The sequence below is a fragment of the Anser anser genome, assembly GCF_964211835.1.
Source record: "Anser anser genome assembly, chromosome: 1".
Taxonomy (NCBI): Eukaryota; Metazoa; Chordata; class Aves; order Anseriformes; family Anatidae; genus Anser; species Anser anser.
The window spans coordinates 200,633,982-200,651,361 of record NC_139720.1 but is presented as its reverse complement, the minus strand read 5'-3'; the positions used below and the strand labels follow the sequence as shown (position 1 = coordinate 200,651,361).

The window sequence follows — 17,380 nt, the reverse complement described above, 5'->3', positions numbered from 1 at the left end:
AGCTCCTGTTTGCGTGATTCAGGTCACTGACAACCCCGTCTACATTTAGGTGCTGATTGCTGCTCAGAAATTGCTTCAGAGCGTCGTTAACGTGATGAAGGAAGAAGAGCAGCGCAGGGTGTATGAGCAAGGTCAGGATGCTGAGCTCCCCATGGCTGTCCCATGACGGGACAGCAGAAACCCATTCTGCTGCTCTCACTGCTGAGGACCTTTTCCACCACAGCATGAGAAACGCGGCCGCTTGCCAGGTAGGCAACACCTTCAGCTACTTGATATAAAATACATTTGGTGCTGTTTTGTGAGAAAAAGAGAAAAGAAAAGGCTTTGCTTACTGCTTCTCTAGCTGTGCTGTTTGTGTCTGCAGGACAGGGAGGAGGAGGAGGAGGAGAGCTGTGGGTCTCAGATGTGGTGTGCTATTCCTCCGGGCCCCATCCGGACCCTGCTCTGTGCAGCAGTGCCTATCACTGAACAAAGCAATCCCCAATATCATGTTTGGAGGTGAAGGTCAGCTAATTGGCCTTAAAGCTCATCTAGCTTTTTTTTTTTTTTTTTAAGTTTAGTCATTTGCGTGTCCTGGGCCACTGAGTAATTACCTTGCTGCTGCTTATTGAGGCCGGTTACTTATAACGGGGTATAGCATGCCTGGCTTGTTATGATTTCTGTTTCGTTTGCCTGGGTGGAGGTTCCTGGCTTTTTGTGCCTTTTCGTGCTGAGCACAACGGCCAGCCAGGACCCTCCATTTCTCCTGGCAAGGGGTCTTTCCCATGCTTAGCTTTCTTTCTGATAAACTGAACAGCCTGACACTCACATAATTCTCGCTGCAGGAGTTTCTCCTTACCCTTGCATTGTTTGGGTGAGTATTTTCTGCTGCCTCTACGATTTTTCAAAAGCCCTTTTAAAAAGTTGACAATTAACTGGAATATAGTTTTATGGTTTTGGTCTCATCAAATCCGTGTGAAGAGGTGGAATCACCTTCCTTATTGGAATCATCATGCTCCTGTTTAAATATCCGAAGGTCATGCAAACCCTCTTGCTATGGGCTTCGGGAGATGCTCTTCAGCTCTGGCTCTAAATCATCTTAGCTTTACTCCGGGCACAGGCAAACACAAATCAGGCTTTATTAACACGTATTTTGTTTGGATGGATCCTGATTGCCTTGTGTAACGGTCTCATCATTATTCGCTATTCTGGCTGTATTGGGACCACCCACAGACCTTACCAGTGGTGACTTTAGGGCTCATTCCAGATGGCTAATGGCCCTAGGAGGCCACCAGCAACATGTCCACCCTACTTTGTGAGCAGGGCCCATTAGGTGCTGGCAGACCCATTCAACACACTCTGCTGCTGTGTGCTGAGGTGGGTTCAGTGGGGTGCTGGTGGTGGCACTGTCCACTGACAAACCTCTCCAAATGAGTTCAGAGGCTGATTCTCTTCGGGAAGTGCTGCAAAGCTTTCTGCTCCCAAAAGGCCTTTCAATGCCAAAGCTGGGCACTCTTGCTTCAAAACCCCAACTTCTTGCGCAAGAAAGGATTTCCCCCATGTCAGTCAAAAATGCAAGCACAAATTATTTTAAAAAGAAATCCCTGTCCTGTGTAGAAATCCGCCCCCCTGAAAGGATAGAAACACTGGAAACACCGTGCCGGTTATTTTAATTGGTTTCAAGTGACAGACAGTCAGCAAAGGCACAGATGTCAGCAGTAAGTACGAAGAGACCAAATCTAAGCTAAGATTCAGGAAGAAATGCAACTCGGGAAGAACTGCTGCCTGCACTGGAGGAGCAGGAGAGCACCTGGCAGCCCCAGGCTGAAGCTGAACACGGGTGAAGCTCTGGCTCACAGCCTCTGGGTGTGCAGAGACCTGAGCTCAGCTCTCCCTTGGTGGTGGGCAGGCATGGAGCCCGGAGAGGTGCCAGCATTGCCAGCAGCATTTGGATATGCTCTAGACCACGAGGAGCCTCCTGGTTCATGCAGGAGACACAGTGAGCCCACCAAGGACACAGCAACCCCCCGAGGATGACGTGGGAATGTGTATGAGCCATGAAGGTATGATCATGCCCCAGCACTGCAGACATTCTGCATGTCAGATCAAAAAATAAGAGGGCTCTGAGGAAAAATCTGGGAAAAGGAGGGCTGTGCCGAGCAGCAGTTATTTTGGAAAAAGCAGTTTCTGGAAGCTCCTCTCTGCAGAAGGGAGCTCTCTTGCTCTCTGCTGAGCACTGCTCCGGTGCGCCAGGGAGTGGGCAGGGAGAGTGGGCGGCCGGTGTAAAGAGCTGAGAGCGTCTTATAGCAAATTATCTGCAGGCTTCAGGTGAGATGTCGATCAGAAAGTATCGCGGAGCAGGAGCTGTTTCTCGTATTTAGATAACCGAGGCTTGATGTGGGATTTTATGAGGTTTCTGTACTGTTAGCGGAGCACCTGGTTCCCACTAAGGAAAGACTGTAAAAAACAGAAGTAAAACCTCCCCAGTGGGGTTGTGAAGTGTTTATATCAGGTTGGTACCATTTTGGTCCTTCCAGGCTTTGAGCTATGCAAAGCACAGAGAATTCAGTGGAAAATCCCACAGCTTTCAGCTAAAATTTTGTTGAGTCATGTTAGACCTACAGCCATAACTGATCCATGGGAAAAATCTGGCTTGCTTTTGCCTTCATCCAAATGTTAGTTTGCTTCCTTCTCTCTTCTGGGGAGTGGGAAACAAGTCAATGCTCTTTCTAGGTATTTTGACCCATTCCTTGTACTGTGGGTAGAGCATCGTGTCTCAGAAATCCCAGCAAGCTACCCCATATGTTATGGAGAAACAACTTCTGGCCTTGAAGAAATGCTTCTTTGTATGCCAGTCTTTTTAGACCACTGAGGACTTCAGGTTGCCCACAGAAAAGGACCATATCAGCTTCACGGCATTGTCAGTTGGCAAGAAGGAAGACTTGCTGATTAAACATTTTGAAGCTTGACATTATTCCTAGATCTCAAATGTTTTGGATTCAATGTCCTAAGCAACTACATACAAAAGCAGTGCTCACTACAATAAAAGGAAATTATAAACACCTCAGGAAATTGGAAGAACATCCAGGTTTTCAAAGCAAGGCCCGAGCAAAGAGAGAAAGGAAAAGAGATCACATTCAAATCCAGGCATGAAGCTGTTGGGTCTTGGCATTGTCTGGATGGAGCAAGGGGGCTGGGTAGGGACCCGAAGGTCTCCGGGTCTGCCGCCGATTGTCTGGCTGACCTTGGGCCAGCACCTGCCCCTCTGCTTCCCTTCCTTGTTCAAAGAGACAGGGCTATCTTTCACAAATATTTGCCTAGGTAATGCCTACCACCAGGAATCAAATGTCGAACTTGCCCCTCGTTCTTCTTGTTTGAAGTCTGAAGGTGTTATTTCCTCTCTCAAAGGGCAGCACGCAGGGCTCGCTGTCCTGCGGGCAGCACCAGGGAACCCTAAAAGGCATCGTGCTTAATCAGTGGCCATCTAAACTACATCTCATGTTTTTTTCTAGCCTTGTCTCTGAGGTATCAGGGTAAGTGGGAGGTCGAACAAGCCTTCTCCAGTGGCAGAGGTCTCAGTGGGGGTTGCCCGTCACAGTTACAAACTCCTTTGGGCATGCTGCTCTCCCAGCAAGGCTGGAAAGCTATACCTGGCATGTGCCCCTTGGCATTTGTCATCGTACTCCAAAGCATTCTCTTTTCTCTGAAGAGCCCAAACCTTGTGGAGCATCCATCAGTGGCATTTTGCCTGAGCAAGGCTAGCAGGATCAGGCCACATGACACCAACATGAAGGAACAGCTTCTCTGTGATCTGGAAAACTGATCTGGTGATGCCACTGGCTGAAACGCCATCTGGAATGGCTTCCCTGATGGGGAGGGAGTATCGCATGTCCTGTGGGAAGGACACAAACATTGCCCAGTTGTCAATCAGCCAAGCTGGATCATTTACTCATTCTGGTGCAACTTATCCTCGGAAAGAGAAACCAAACGCTGTGCAGAAACACTGCAACAGAAGGAGACGAGGCTGTTTTTTTAGGCAACGTCCATGAGTAAAACTGTTTTTGCATGTGAGCTACCACTGAACTTCAGAAATGTTGTCCATCAGGTGAGAATTCTGGAAATGATCCCACTGAAGAGGCTCTGATCTGTAATGTCACCGTGTGAATGGTCTGACTTTGAGATGCACTGAGTACCCGGTACCTCCTGGGCTATTCTTAGCACTTCTGAGAAACTCAGCCACCATCTAGGTGCGTTTCTGTTTTAGGAAGACAGTAAAAATCACGGTCAAAATCACAGTCCACTTGCTCAGCAGTTAGCATAGTGCTTAGTTTACCTACCTTATAAAAGCTAAGGCCCGGAGTTAGTTGTAGTCTGGTGGAGGCTACTGTCTGTGTCCTCAGCTAAGGTAAACTGGAAACCTGTGGCTTTTCACCAGCTCATGACAATGAAAGATCTGCCTCCAGGTTCTCATCTAGAGATGATTACACACACGTCATTACACATGCTGTTTTTAAATACAACCTCCAAAGTGTATCACATCAGCTGTCACAAACTTTAACCTTGCGATCTGATTTGAGTAGCTGCAGATTGTTTGGGACATGCTCCAGGGTGCGTTACAGCTGATGCTAGTTGCACTTTGTGTTTAAGCCATCCTTCCTACATGTACAGAGATAATTTACTTATCCTAAGATGTGTCTCTAAGTTGTAAGGCCGCACGGTGGTGAGGAAGTCTCTCTGATCCTGGTAGCGTCAGGCAATGCAGAAGGTACACAGATGCACTTATGCCAGACTTACCCCATTATAAATCCACATGGGATTAATCTTGATTTATAGCTCAGCAAATGGTATCAAAGTCAAGCTCCTGCTCTGTCTTGCTTGTGGTTATAAGATTCGGGTTTGCATCTCCTTGTGAACTTTAACCTCTAAAGATTTACTCATCATTATTATTTTGATTTTCCTGTGCAGTTTTTTTTCCCCGAAAATTAATCCAAAGGGTTGCCAATTTCTTTTAAATGCTGAAAATGACCTTGCTTATTCTGATGGGCTCTGAACAATGGTACACCCTGTCTTGCACTCATTCTCCATCCTAGGGCTGTGAGTCATTACAGTTATGAAAGACAGAACATTGAGTCACTGGCTGTCAAACATCCCTGCGGTGAGGGATGGAGTCTTTCAAGAGCCCCTCTCCTGGTAATCATTACTCTTCTGTATTTACATTGCAGTAGGACCCTGATCCCAAGCTGGAGCCAAGGCTCTGTTCATGAAGTGCAGAGCAAACACACTCGTGTTACCATAGTTGTCGCCCTGACAAGCAAGTATGGGACCAATTTGGGACTATTGACATCTAGAGAAACTTTCTTTCAAGGGTCTTTACAGATACTAGTTAATTAAACCTTGCAGGCGTTGCATCTGTTAGCAGAGAGCCAGCGTGCAGAGCAGGGCTGGTCATTGCAACCCTGACCTGGATCGGGTTTTGCTGTTCCAAGTCTCTGTGTGTCCCACCACATATTTCCTATGGACCTTGCATAAGTCTTCAGAAGGTGTTGGGCACCCAAATACCCCCGAAATCTTAGGTGTGCCTCACAGTCATCTCTGGAGGGGAATATCAACATTGCCCCTTTCACAGCCTGGGTGAGAAGAAGCACGTGTTCAGTGGCAGGGAAAGCCTGAAAGTGAAAGGGTTTCTGGCAAATAGAAACTGCAGTGATACGGTCTGAGGTCGCTAACTACATTCCTGGTGAGACCAAGCTGAGGCCATAGGACCTGAGATCCTGGTCGGTTCCACGTGTCTGTCTGTCTGTCTGCCTCTGACTGGTCCCATCCAGGCACCTTGCAGGGCACGTAAGGCCCTGTGCATGGGGGTGCCAGGCACACAAATGGCTTTGGCTCCTGACGGTCAGGCCCAAATGTGCACCATGTTGGAAACTCACCTGGGAGGTGACAAGATTTTCCAGCATCAGCAAGAGGGCCAGGGATAGGACGACTCTGCCCTCTCTCAGATTGGTGTCACCGTGCACCTTTCCCAATGCAGGGCACCTCTCTGCCCCCTCTGGAATATGTGCCCGCAGGGCCATATCTGAAGAGCTTCCTCCTCTCCCACCCCAGGACCCAGCAGTGAGGTTGTTCCCAGATGGAGCATGACCCGTGAAGGTATGAAAGCCCTTCCCCAAGTCCCTTCTGCACGTCCCAGCAGTGACACCAGCTGAAGTTTGTCACAGCAGCATCTCACATGGCTTGCAGCATCTCCCACCCTGTCCCCTCTTCAGGCAAATTGAGGTTTACGTTGCTGTTTGCTGGATCCAGTTCTGTGCCTAATCCTTCCTGCTCTACGCCCAGACCCAGTGGACCAAGTACAAGCTGCAGTGATGCTGCTTCAAGGTTTGTACAGGTGCAGACTCAAAGTCTGAAGCACCAAGCTGTTTGGATTTCCCCGGATGGGTTTTTCATTTCATTTTGCATTAGTGCCCCAGGAGCTGCTGATGCAGGAGGGAAAAAAAACCCTTCATGACTGCCTCTCGTCAGCCAGATATTCGCAGACCTTTCTCAGCTTTGCTCTGACTCTGCTGACAGTGGTGCGAAATAGCAGAAATTCCCCGTGCGCTGGCAGAAATGCAGCTTTCTGCACAAGGTATCGCTGCGGAGAGTCCGTTGCTCAGCTCTTTCAGACACCTCATTCCAGCCCCATCATTCTTTAATGACTTATACTAATATTAATAATATTCTTTTGGGTAAAGTGAAATACATTTTAACAAGTTGTAGCTGCTGCCCTCTGGGTCGGATATGTGATCCCTGACAATTTTTGCAGTGACAGAGAGCGTGACCAGAGGAGCCCTGTGCATAATTGAGTCTGTTTCTTTTCTAATATCCACGCAACGGTTGTCTTCTTCAGTTGACACAAAAAGCTACACTGCAGTGACAGACCTTTGCATCTCCATGATGAATGTGTCACCCTGCATCACACCAACCTCAAGCTTTTGCTAACATCCCCTTAAGAAACCTTGCTAAAAGTCCACAGTGAGTGGAAGATTATCATTCAAACACACGTCGCTGTATCACTAAAGGATGGCTTGAAAAACCACTGGCCCATAAAGCTTGTCTGAACAATTTGCAATTAATAGAGCAACTGGAAATAGAAGTGCTGCCCTGCTCAGGCAGCCGTGGGGCCTGCTGCCAGGAAGATGGGTTTCTCTGCTTGGCTCTCCCAAGCCTTCCCTGGGCTTTCTCCCTAATTTCAGATGAACATGAACCTGGATCAAGTTGTCCAGGCTGAGATGTTCAGGGTTCCTCAGTCCCACCCCAGCCATGAGGACTTGGGCTTCTGAAAGGGTCTTGCACTGTGCACCTGGAGGCAAAGTCAAGTGAGAATCCCTGATCACCGCTGTCGGTACTGATGATATTTAATGGAGGGGACATGTAATCATTTAACCCTCTGACATAACATATATGCCTCTGCTCGGAGTTCAGGATACAGCACTGCTGTTTCTTGGTAAGGATGAAGGAAGTTGAAGGAAGTGCTATAAAATAAACCTACTTGCAGTGTCTGCAAGTAGGTAAAGAAGTGCTCATTCTGGAAGTTTGTAGTTAAGGCGGTAGAAGATGCGGGTGGTAGGCGTGTTATGGCAAAGGTTTCTTCAGATTCTAACTGGGCAGCAAATTAAATTAAAAAACAGAGCGACTGGAGGTAGCAGGCCTGTAATTAAGTGGATGGGTGGATGCATGGCTTATCTGCTAACTTACCAACATTAAAGAACCCCCTGAAACCACATTAAAAAGTGTGCATGGTTGAACTTAATTGCTCTTCTTCTGTCTTGTAGTTGGTGAAATTAAAGGGAATTTTGGCCTTACGGAAAAAAAAAAAAGAAAAAAAAAAGAAAAAAAAAAGGTGTAATTCTGGAAGAGAACTGTCTGTCAGTGTTTTGAAGTTTTATTGCGAAACACATAAGAAATATTCATCCCTAGTTGGATAAATAGAGTATTCTAATACGGGGCAGCACGGTACGTAAATGTTACACAATAAGTAGGGCCTAGCTCGGCGTAATCGAGTTCACATGAGCAACCCCTGTAAGACCACTGGCTTTGTCAGGACTTCTGACACGTATATTCTTTTGCACCAGCTTGCATCATCCCCAACAACTTTACGGGAGCTAGCCCATCGGTAATTATTCTCCCGGCCTTCTGGAGCTCGGGGTTTGGTTGCCGGGCTGATGTCCTCCCTTGCCCTCCCCGCCACGCACCGAGGGAGGGCAGGCCGCGGCCTTGCGGCTGTGCGGGGCCTGCGACGTGCCCGGGGGGCTGCGGGAGGCTGAGCCAGCAGCAGAAGGCAGCTGCTGGGCAGCACAGCGAGGAGATGATGATTTTTGAGCCTGGGGATTGGGATTTAAGCTCTGAGCTTCGGCGAGCGGCCGGCGCTTGCTGGCTGCGCCGCAGGAATCACAGTTGCAAACGAGAGAAAAATCCAAGCGAGGCATGGGGAGGTTGATCCTCGCTCCCCTCTCCTGAGTGAAAAGACACACTTTTCCTAGTTCTTTTTTTTTTTTTTTTTGGCGGGGGGGCTCAGTTTTCATCCCCATAGAAATGAGCTGTTAACCCTTTCTTGACTGCACTACCCTTAATTTCTCATAAACTCACCACCTCCTGACTTTTCTACCTTCCCTACCATCCTATCCCCCCACCTGTTGTGAGAGTACAACTAAAACAATAAAAACAAACCAAAAATAAGCGCACCTTTAGTGTTACATTTATGAGGCCTTTAGGAACTAAGAAACAGCGTCACACAGAAGCTTGCCTGAGTAATTTTCTTCAGACTACAACACAGAAGAAGGTCTTTCCATGCTATAAGGGGCACGTGAAAGGCATGCTTCCCCCTTCTCCTTTTTATTGCACACCATGCAAGAGTCCTGAGTCTGAATCAAATTCTCCGTGACCCAGCTCTAAGCGTCCCACTTACGGAGCCTAAACCTCTTTACATTCTTCCACTCTGATCTGTTAATCCCCCATAAATCACCACCGTTTCACGGCGGGCTCAAGCCAGGTCTAAGATTTATGTGGAAAGGACCTGTCCTGTCCCACCAGCCTTAACCCGAGTCAAGCTGGGTGGGTGCTAGGGGTTGGCAGAAACAGGAGGAGCTGTGGCACGACGGGAACTGCCTGGCCTGAGAGACCAAACTGTTTGCTTTGCAGCTGATCGAGGATTTAGGGCTGCAAACGGGAATGTTTCTGAGCCCGTTTCCATCGGCACGATCTCAGCAGGGATCTACTGGAGCTGGGCTGCATTTTGTCAAGCTGTGCGGGTTGTGCACACTTAGTGCCTGATCCGGGCTGGTGGCATGGGCTGTCAGATCGTGGCTTGGGATTTCCCAGACCAAGACATGCCCACGCAGCCTGCCTGGCTCTGGGGGTTGGTTTTTGGAGAGCTTGGAGGGCTCAGTCCCTTGGTGCTTGGTGCCCTTCCCTTGTCCCCAGCCTCCCCTCCTGAGGCTGTGCTAAGACCCCGCTGGGTTTCCCCCGTGAAGCCTCCAGGACCTGCTCCGGCCCAGCTCCAAGGTGTTTCTGCTGGTCCTTGCACTCACTGCTCTCTTCCCTTCGATTGCCACGGAGGTTTGCTTCGTTTAACAGGACCGTGACCAAAGAGAGGAGCTTGGACTCCTCTGCTCTCCACATCAGGGGTGCGTTACCCCGTGACAGGCAGGGGCATGAGCTCCAAAGGCTGTTCCCATGTAGCGAAGCAGCTGAAATCCTGCCAGCCCATCGATGGAAACAGTTAATGCACACAGAGGGAACACTTTTGCCCTTTTCTTTTAATTACACCAGTAGCTGAATCAGCTTTTCTACTCAAGGTAGCCTGAGAATATTGTGCCAGACCCGACACCAGGGACCCTGCACCACAGATCACGTTATGTGGACATAAAGATTAGCCAGTGTGTCCTGAGCAGGGGCATCTCCATCATTTCTGCCATGGCTGTCTGGGCACAGTGCTGAGCAACCCGCTCTGGGTGTCCCTGCCTGAGCAGGGCTTGGACCAGGTGGATCCAGAGGTCCCTTCCCACCTCAACCACTCTGTGACACTGTGATCCTGCATCCACGGGGATGCCAGCAGTCAGACTCCTGCCAGCAAATGCTCACACGGATGCGTTTGGTGTGTGATAAAAGGCATATTTTGGATGAACTTTTAGCATTCTCGGAAACTGAATGGGGCTATTCAGGGCCTATCTGCCCAGACACACAGAGCTTGTCTGGTGCAGGACTTTGATGCTGGTTTAAGTTGCATCTATGTGGTGGGAGTCGAGCTGGCTGGGCCGGAGCTGGCAAGATGTGGTAGTGGAGACGTGGCATTAAGCAATGCATCAGCAGCCGCCAGCTGTTCCCAAGATGTGCATCTTCATTTTATCCCATGAAGGGTATAAATAATAATTTAAAAAAGCCACCTGTGCATGAACCACTGGGGTTGAATCTCTCTCTCCTTTTGGCAGTGTGTGTTGTGCTGTCTCCCTAGCCTCATCCAGGCTGACCTTTACACTTGGAACAAACGAAAAGATGGCTTTTGCTCGGGATTTTCATTGATGTGACTGGCCAGAGTGTGAAGGATGACCCAGAAACATTCCTCTGTGAGTTTTGTGACTTTAAAACCTTGAGCATGATCCATAACTGGTGTCAAAAGAGAGGCGAAAGAGAAGAAAAGGCACCTGTAACCTGGGGCTCCATGGCTGGAGTCTCCCCACTCCAGGGCGGTATCAGAGGACTTCAGAAAACCATCCCTCCTCCTGATTACACCAGTACCCCACCAGGCCGAGCAACTCTGGCATGCCTGCCAGATAAATAGTGGCAGCAGCTGTCCCCAACACCCCATGCACAGCTCAGCTGTGGTGGCTGGGCCACGGTGCCTGGCAGGGCTGCTGGTCCAGTGCTAATGCCATTTATTTTAGCGAAGACACAGTTACAGCTCCTACTCTACTCCTTGTGCAGCAGCCCAGCTCTCATTTGGCATGAGTTCCTACCTGGAGGCAGGATTTCACATCCTGCTCTAGAATTTTGGTTGCTCCCAGTTAAATACCCAGAACAGTTCTTTTTTTTTGAGCTGTAAGCCGATGATGGTATGTTTCAGAAATGCACCAGCATTCAACATTTGTTCTGCTTTAGGAATTGCTTCTCCTGGCTCTGTGGATAGATCAGCTTAGAAAAATGCAACTTAGCTACCCTTTCCATACCACTCTTGCCCCTGTTCTCCTTGCTTTGGCAGGTTGGCCTTTCAGTTCAAACTCTGCTCTAGTTCTGCCAAATCACTTTAGTCTCATTGTAATGAATGAAATCTCTCTCTCTCTCTTTTTTTCTTTTTTTTTTTCCCAGTGCTTGTTAACAATGACAATATTGTATGACAATATCGATGGGCTCCTGGTGAAAATGCTTTGCTGGGTGAGGCTGAATGCAGTGGAGTGAGGAGGAAGAGCAGAAACACTGGGGTGAGGAAGAGCCAGAGAAGCAGTGGCAAGGAAGCGCTCCTGGGCTGCTGGCTGGCCAGACCAAGGCTGGGAACTCTGAGCACAGAAGCATGTTCAGTTCACGCTGCGTGTTGGGAAACAGGGGCCTTTTATGTTCCTGGTAAATAAGCAGCGTGTGTCACATATTGTGCAACTCCATCATCCATTTGTTCTAAAAGAAAAAAAAAAAAAAAACAAAAAACAATAGCCAGAAAATCACAAGCTGCTTTGTTTGCAAGATGAAATAACTGCATGATACACCAGGCTAGCAAGCCTTTTAAGATAGCACAGGTTTTAAACCTGCTTTGCAGCAGACAAAAACCTCCGTGTATGAACGAAGCATCTGGATTTCAGCCCAGGCTTACTTGCTCTGCGTCCGGGGCGCTGTCACACACTGTGCTGTACCCTGCACTCCAGATGTGTGCACAGCGAGCTGCAGCGGGAGCTACGCTCCCAGGAGCCACCATGGGAGGCACCATTACTGCAGTATCCACCCCGTTACCTCCCGCTCTGATGGCCAAGGACAGTGGTGAGGACAGCGTGTCGCCTGCAGGATATACAGTACCTGCAGATACACCAAATGGCTCCGGAAACCTGTTTTCTGGGAACGATCAGAGTACGAGCATATCTGGGAACTAAGTCCCGGGGGATTTCCAAAGGAGGACCAAGCCACCCACACTTCTCAAGGCCAAATGACCCCAAAGTGGAGCCAGCTGAGTGCCTTTTTCGCACCTCTTTAATAGTAAAGATGTCCAAGTTCTATTATATATATTACCGTAGCTCCTTTAGATTTAATTTAAGCTACATGACCTTGCATTTGGAGAGCCTGCCCTTGTCTGTAATCTAATCAGCTCAGTCAAGAGGAATAGTTGGACAAGGATGAATGTGGGCCCAGGAGCCAGAAATTAGATTGTGTGCAATTGCATCTGTGGATTTATAGCAGAAATTTACAGCAGGAGGGGGTGATTTTTATCTTCTCAAGTGCCCAACAGGAGGGAAAGTTAATGGCTGCCACATTTATTGCATGAAATCTGCAAAGACTCGTGGAGTTTTGTCATTAGACGGACAGAACAGGGATCCATGAGTCAATGTATTGGTTAATACACAAGTGGGAGAAAAAGCTTGCTAAACTATTCCTTCTTGGTCAGTAGGATGGTGTTGTGATGAAAGCCATAAACAAGAGTGCACGGACACGTGAGGGATGGTTTTACACACTCTGAGCTCACCGAAACGAAACTTCCCAACACACAGGTTGCACGCTGATGCTGATGCTGCTTCAAACCACTTCAGCACCTTCAGCCCACCGGGGACTTCAGGCTGCTCAGACCTCGCCACGGGCCCTGCTCCCCTCCCTCTGCCTTATCAGCGTTACCCCATCCTCCTGCCCTGGGCCTTGTTTCCCTGGCATGGGCTGCAGGGAAGATGCTTGCACCCACTGCAGTCTCAAATGCCAAATTCAAATCGTTCCCCTTCCTTGTTGGGCTAGGTGCTGCACAAATCACCAAAAATAATAATTAAACAAACAAACAAAAAGCTAAGCCCAACCCAAACCAACACCAACAAAAAAAAAAAATAATAGATCCTGTGCCAAGAGCTGAAACGTAAGGCCAGACAGTGGGGGACACACAGAGGGAGATGGGGAGACACAAAGAAGGACTGGGGTGATGTTGTTTTAATGTAGTCCATGCAGGCTAAAAGACGTTTGGGTTTGCGTATGAACTGCACAAAAAGTTTGTTTGTGCTGGCATAAGAGCCCCAAATCATTACATTTGTACTTCCAGCTCCGGGTAGTAATATTTTTTAATATAAAATTAAGCAAATGTTTTGCTTTAAGTCACAAAGCCCAAGTCTATTCACATTCGGGTTTGGGAAACCTTTATAAAAGCAGCATAACGCAAGATTGCATCTGAACTGCTTGGCAGCCTGCCTTTAATGGCAACCAGGAGGTTTATTGTCGTGAATTAGTTATTTAGTGGAATCTGACAGTGTGACAAAATAATGACAAGAGGCTTTTTTTTTTTTTTAATTTGTAGAAGGTAAGAACTCGTAGTTAAGAGCAGTAACATGTTGTACAGTGTTAGAGCAGAGATTGCACCAAGAGAGATGCAAATGTGGGAATCTGGCTGATGGGCAAGTGAGAACAAGGAGAAAAACATGTAACAGGGGGCCAAAACAGAGCAGTGGTCAGTGCCGGAAAGACTCGTGATAATGAGGGATTTCTTTGTGCTATTATATGGAAATCTCTCATACCACCTCGTAACGGCGTGAGGGAGAAATCAGAGACAACTGCAGGAAAGGGCCAGTCAGATGGGCCGAAAAAAGACTTCCCCTGCTGTGGCTGTACGGGAACGCTCTGCTTCCCCTTCGGACCCGGAGGGCATTGTTAGCCCGAGCCACGGTCCTGGTGGAGGAAGGGAGCCCAAAAAATAATGAGCTCAAACGAAGGGGCAGTTGGCGCGATATCACCATTATTGGAGGAAATAATGTGATATGAAGATTAGCACATGGGATAATAAATGTTACATATAGCAGCGTTTTATGGTCCGCTCTGTGTTGCTTAACATTATTAGTCATTCTGTGTCAGGCGCTATTAAACCGGATTGTAAAAGGAGGCCCTTCGCCTTGCTCCAGCGTTGGCGGCTTTGGTGTATTGTTAAGCTTTACAGTCTCCGTGTCTCCGTGCATAATGTAACACTTACTGGTTTGAACTGTAATTCAGTTTTATAATCTTTTACTACTGTGAGACATTGTCCCTTACGGAATTCCCATAACCTCAAACTCAATTTTCTCATAAAACCAAACCAAAACAGTTGTTTCCCCGTGCTTTATAATTTTGGGTAGCGTACTGCCTCTGCGCAGGGCCTGGACATCTCAGGATCATCTTGTTCCTGCAGACGAAGAATCTACGTTTTCCTTTGATGTCTGGAGTGGGAAGGGAGCAGGAATCCGCTGGTGGCTCTGCAGCAGCACAGTTGGGTGACATCGGTCCTTGTGCAGGTCTATGGGATCCTGCACATCCCGTTGCCCACAAGGACTCAAATGGGACCCCATGCTGAGACCAACCTTGTGAGATTCCTCCAGTCCATCACAAGGTCAGACACGGTTCTAGTCCTGTGCAAAGGCTAGAGTCTGGGGAGGTACAAAATTTGGTTAGAAACTTATTAATCCGTGCCACATAGGTATGAAGATAATGACAGTATAGAAATATTGTGCATTTTTAAATGAAGGATAAAATCTGCCTTTTATGAAAAATAAACTAGAATAGCAGGTTGAGTCCTTTTTCAGCTGTGGCCTTTGGGAAAATTTGCATCTTAAAATAGTACAATCTCAAGTTAAACATGTCTAATACCTGCCCCTCTGGCAGCCCTGCTGTGGGGTGTGTGGGCTCTCTGGTCCCACTCCAGACCTGCTCTGAGCCACATCCTGGAGCAGTCACGATCCACATGTAGAGGAGATTTGTGTTTATCTGTCCCATTCGCTGCCACCCTCAGTTTTCCCCCAAGACCCACGCTTCTGGCAAATGCACTGCTCTCTCTGCTGTTATCCTGGGACAAGGTGCAAGGCATACCTACTGTCCGGTGAGCCAGGAGCTGAGCTTGGCTCCCTTCCACCTTGCGAAATCTGTGCCAAGGAAGGAATTTTTTGAGCGCATCAAGTTTTATTTATCTAAAAAAAAAAATCTAAGGAGTCTTTATTTATGTTTGTGAGTGCCACCAACAGGCACCGTGTCTTTTGGATGTTTACCTCTCTGCTGGGGGAGCGCATTGATGAGACGCCAGGGTCTGGTGGGGACGGGACATGCCTTGTGGTGTACAAATCTCAGCACCCTGGGGCACGGCAGTGGGTCCCAGCTCACCCCACAGCTCCCCAGGCTGCTGCAAGGCATCCCTGGGCTCCAGCTGGGTCTGCAGAGGGAGCAGGGATAGAGACGGGGGTTTATTTGTTTGGGAAGCACTCAAACACCATGGAGATGAAGGCCGCATAAGCACCTAGGTAAATAGAAAAGACTTTGCTAACAGCAAGCAGTAATGCCTGATGAGTCATTCTGCTGCCCTGCAGTGTTGTTATCACTTTTACATTGTGCAATCAAAGGCTATGAAGTTGGCAATAAAAGTAATGAGCGATGAGATGAATCAATCTCTGCCTGGTTACGCCGAGGACTGCCGTTCTTTATAGACACTCAGCGAAACGTAGGGGGCTGCTTTCAAAGCCAAATTCCCGATTATCAAATTTCTTTGAGCTGCGAGGAGGAGACTCAAATCTCGATCGGGATGCCTCAGCATGGACGTCTCCTTAATTAAAACGGTATCCACTATTTACCTAAATAATCTCTCCTCCTGTTCCTTCATGACAGTATGCCTAAGGGTTGGTGAATCACAGGAAGAGACCACCTAATTCATTCACCACTATGGTATGTAGAGCCTGAAAGTGCTGTAGGCTACCAGCTCCTCACCTCCACATAATGAGCTGTAACTCAATATATATAAGCAGCCATAGGGGATGTTCTTCACTTATCTGGCTCTTAAAATACAAGATGCAAGGTAGGCATTAAAGGATAAAAACTCTAGATAAAACGGGGTGCCTCTTCCTCCACCTTTTCACCATTTTAAGTACTGACCCCGAGATGAACTCCATTTCAGTGCGGAAGAGTCTCTGCCCATATCCACTTGTCTTTGCATGTTGGGGTTTTGGATGGGATTCGTGATGAAAGAGCCCGTTTCTGTCAAAGAAGCTGTGCTTCCTGCATATTTCTGGTTCTTACTGAAAGTTTTCTTTTCCTGTGGGATTTCTTGAGCTGTGCTTCAAATTCAGGTATTCAGCTTCGTTCCAGGTAAACATGCAAGCAGTGGGAACAGAATTCAGCTTCACGCTTTTGGAGAATCAACAGCTATTTATCGTAATAAATGTCATTTTCAGTAAAGAGAATCCAAGCCCAAATTTCTGGGTCCAAACTCTGGAAATTTTCATTTGTATCCAGCCTTTGTACTGGCTGGCTCTCACTGCCATGGCACTTGGATAAATTCAGCTCTGAATCCAGGCATAAGGTCTGTGGTTTGGGTCCATCCTACGTTGTTAGTCATGTCCTCATCGCATCACTGCTTCAGTTTAGTCACTCCCATTTGGAGCACGGATTTCACATATTGGTCTCCATCTCTTATCCCAATTTATAATGACTCTACCCCAGCAATGGCTCCAGCCTAAATTACTTCCCGACACATATATCTGTTCACGTCCCTCTGAGCAGCTCTCTTCTAAATAGCCTGTCCTCTTCCCCACGAGCCGTCTCCAGCTGTTCCCTTCAGGGCAACTCTGCATGTGCACAAAGAACAGGGTGGGCTTCAGCTCCTTTTCTCTACCTCAAGTCACTCCGTCTTTACAGATGGAGACTTTCTTCTCTCTCTATCCAGCCAGCCATGGTTACACTCTTTGATTCCTTTTAATCCATGCTTTCTTAGCTCACCTACATCAGGATTCTCCATGTGCTGCTCCACAACTCTGTATGCGAGCACATTTCTTTCTTCCCCCATACCCACAGTTCCCCTAAGTGCCCGCAGTCGGCTGGGGAGTGGGGTGGGGAGGAGGGTTTTCCATTTCTTGATCTGTCTTTTCGAATTGAAAAATATATGAGAAATATTTAGCCAGCCGCAGAAGAACTCTCTGCAGACTGGTGGAATTACATATTGGATACGAAATGAATCTCGGTTCGTGAAGGAAAGGTTTTATGTGTCCAGTAAAAAACACAGACGTTCCTCCAGCAAAGCTCGGTATCACTGGATTCTTTATCAGCAGATAGAAAACACATGTGCCTTTCTATTGGCAGGAAGTCATAAGACCCAGTATTTTTGTCTCTAGTAGCTGAAAGAGTAGCACTTCTTTATGTTTACAACCCCCTAATGCAACCTATAACTGGCTCCAGGACCCCAAGC

General features: G+C 47.8%; 1 long non-coding RNA gene across 1 annotated transcript; it reads left to right on the top strand.

Moving 5' to 3' along the window:
• The first annotated feature begins 5,923 nt into the window (after positions 1-5,923).
• On the top strand, positions 5,924-14,952 carry LOC310884021. The gene is made up of 3 exons (XR_014573983.1): positions 5,924-6,129; positions 6,246-6,357; positions 11,323-14,952. It is a non-coding gene; the product is annotated as an uncharacterized lncRNA (long non-coding RNA).
• The last annotated feature ends 2,428 nt before the right edge of the window (positions 14,953-17,380 follow it).